At 44.4% G+C, this 3225-nt stretch overlaps 1 pseudogene; it reads right to left on the bottom strand.

Moving 5' to 3' along the window:
- Positions 1–1433: 1433 nt before the first annotated feature.
- On the bottom strand, positions 1434–2971 carry LOC139047937 (uncharacterized; annotated as a pseudogene).
- Between the last annotated feature and the right edge of the window lie 254 nt (positions 2972–3225).

Raw genomic sequence — 3225 nt, 5'->3', positions numbered from 1 at the left:
TTCCAGTTGGGACATATTCCAGCTGGATTATGGAACCGGAAATTTCCCCCAGCTGGATTTTTTCCAGCTGCCTTCCCAGCTAGGAAAGTATCCAGCTGGGTGAAATTTCCAGTTGCATAATCCAGCTGGAAGTAAAAACATTTTCATCTGGGTAGCTACATAAGGATGCCTGTTTTTTATTCTAGCCATGATAGCAGAGTAATTTTTTGAAGGTAAGTGTTAGGTTACATTTTCATTCTAATAAAATAAAAGAATGCTGAGGTTATATTACTGTTCTATTAATCTTATAATAATGCATAACCATTCAAGACCGCTGTACCCGATCATCTTTCGAAATGACTCGAATTTCGCTGTTCTTTCTTTTTATTTTTATTTGCTGTTGTTTCTGCCTGTTTCTTATTGTTGTCCTGATAGGTTTGAATGTTTTTGATTGTTTGTAAACAATGTACTCATCCCCTGGCTCATAATGCCCATTCGGTCCCGAGGGTATATGATAATAAATAAGTTAGCCTGTAAAATGGACTGCTGGTGTTCCGTGTACTATATAATTTTTTTTAAAGCTGGTAAACAGGTGCAGTTTTCTATCTATCTCTGATGTACTTGAACGAAAATAGGAAACAGAGCTTTTATTTAAGCGTAACAAAGATTTTATTCAAGTGGAACAACAGTCAAACGGAGGCACAATATACTGCACTAGATGAGATAAAGCACACATACATGAAGATAGATCTAGTTGCAGTGACGCAGTTTAAGGAGCTTCTGCCGTTTTCTTTGCGCTTCCCTCTCTTTGTTGATACTTTTTGCAAAAAAACGAAACCTCAAAAGAACATAGAACTTTACAACTGCGGTCAAAGTTGCTTTTTCGTGCTCTGGGCACCCTAGTTGTGGAAAGGCCAGTGTCTGCAGCTGACTTGAAAAATCAGCTAGACTCGCTACATGCAACTTGTTTTTACTGAAGAACGCAGTAAATGCATCTTCCATGGCCTTCACAGCTTTTGACAAGGTCTGACTAGGATAGACAAGGCCTCCATTGTCAAAATGGGTTGTGAAATGTGAAGCAGCGTCGGCACTGGCTTCTGCTTTACTTACGCAAAGGCAGCCTGCACACTGGGGACAAGAATTTTTGGCAATGATTTTTCGTGCAACATAACCTGCAGTATAGTACATCAAAGCGCTATTGCGATGTGAATGTGTGAATGGATCTTACCGCACTTTAACGTTACACAGAACATTACGGCGGTGGCGAAAATTTACCTGGAGTACGTGTTCATATAATTATTATCGCAATAAAAAGCAACACATTGCAGAACACGTACCTTAGGCATATAGGCGTTCGATCGTATTACATTTCGTTTGAGGAAAATGATAGCGATTAGCAGAACACTCCATTTTCTTCATGTACGCAGGAGTTTCGAAGAATATCCAATGAAGCTTTACTCACCTGCTGATTTTACATTTAGGTGCTCTGAAAGCTTGATCTCATGACGAGACCACCCTGTCGACTGTAAACATCCATGGCCTTCATCTTTTCAGTCAAAGCATTGAAAATATTGGCACTGAGGCCAAAGCCACCCTTGAAGCGTTGCAGATACCTTTGCAGGCAAGTTCTCCCAGGCAGTACCATAATGGTTTCTCTGCGGAGATGTTTGTACAACTTCGGGCTTCGCATCTTCATCATCATGCATTCTACGATCCACTCATCATTGTATCGCATGCCTTTATGTGACTTCCGTCTTGCAGCGAGGAAGCAGTTCTTGACAGCGAGTTGCTGTTTGTGAGGAAGAGATTATATTTCAAATGCCTCTTCGCTAACAGCCTCATTTTGCTCTTTCATGTGTGCCACCTGTTCTTTTGCAGTTGCGAGTCGTTTCTTGGTTCTCGACAAATTTCGAGAAATGTTCTTACAGTGTTTCTTTTCGCCATGCTTCCCTGCGCTTGCCTTTTCCCTTTTCTTTCTCCTGCAGGCTTGGTTTTGAACTAGAACTCTTTGGTACTTGCAGAAAACGCAGGACTCCCCTTCAGACTTCGTAGATAACAAGCATTTTTCCGCAAAATACATGTCTCTGTAGGAAGTGTGCTTCTTTGAAGCAGGCTTTAGGCCGCATCCAACACAAAGAACTGTCAAGGAAACGTTCTTGATCAGGGATTCGGCGTCATCACGAGTTGTGAGGACTTTTTTTTATTTCTCTCTCCCTCTCAAGTAAACCGTGGCTACCACTGACTGTCGCTCAGGCAAAGGCTTTATCGTACAATACGATTTTCTCAATGAAAAGGGTGGCGAAGTTATTTATTTCGGCTTCACAATAAGCGTAAGCTACTGATTCTGTTGGTAGAGATGGCACTTTCATCCACGCGACAGGAATAGATAGGTCGCTGAACGGATGGCGACTTTCAGTAGTGTTTTGCAGGCACTGAGCGCCATCATTTTGCGCGCTTGCTGCTTCAAAGCTACTGCGTGGGATGCACTCTTCAGGTACAGCAGCATTCTGGTGGGCACATTCGAGACTCTCTGTTGGCCCGCTCCCTCAATGGCTGAGCACAGCTCAGAGGCAGCTGACTCACCGCGCTTGCGCCGCTTTGATGGAAGCTTTAGATCTTGCTCGCACAGATTTCTTGTTTTTCTTTTTACTGGCACTTTGGGCACAAGGTGCTTAGGATACTCAGGAAATATCGTGGGTACGGCGTCAGGTTTCAGGCGCGGTTTATCGCGAGGAATCTCGTGGACGACGCCGTTCACGGTGACAGAGAATGCGCGCTCGATTAAACTGCTTTCGAAATGTTTTTCGCAAACCACAGCAGATGGTGTTAGTCTTCTGTCCGTTCTCTTGATCATTCTTGCCCATTCTGCTAGCCGCTTCACATCAGACGGTGCAGTGAACAAGGATACACGCTCTGTGTTCGAGCGGTAACCGCTTTTACACAACGGCACAAAGCAGGTCCTCTCCTTGCACTGTCTCTTTAGCTTCGGCATTTTTTCAACGCCGCCATATAGTTCTTGTAATGACAGGCACACAAACACAGCAGCGACACACTCACTCTTTGATAACACCAAGAACAAGCACGCAACACTGAATAACACTGAGAACGAAAACATGGAAACCGACGCAACCGCTGCGAAACTGATGTGCGAAGCAGACGACACGCGCAGTCTGCACCCACCCGTATGGCAGCGACCTCTGCCGGCCACCGTGGGCATTCATTGCAGGCGGCGCCACGCTCCTCCAT

Source organism: Dermacentor albipictus, chromosome 7, assembly GCF_038994185.2.
Source record: "Dermacentor albipictus isolate Rhodes 1998 colony chromosome 7, USDA_Dalb.pri_finalv2, whole genome shotgun sequence".
Classification (NCBI taxonomy): domain Eukaryota; kingdom Metazoa; phylum Arthropoda; class Arachnida; order Ixodida; family Ixodidae; genus Dermacentor; species Dermacentor albipictus.
This window is presented reverse-complemented; position numbering and strand designations above follow the sequence as displayed.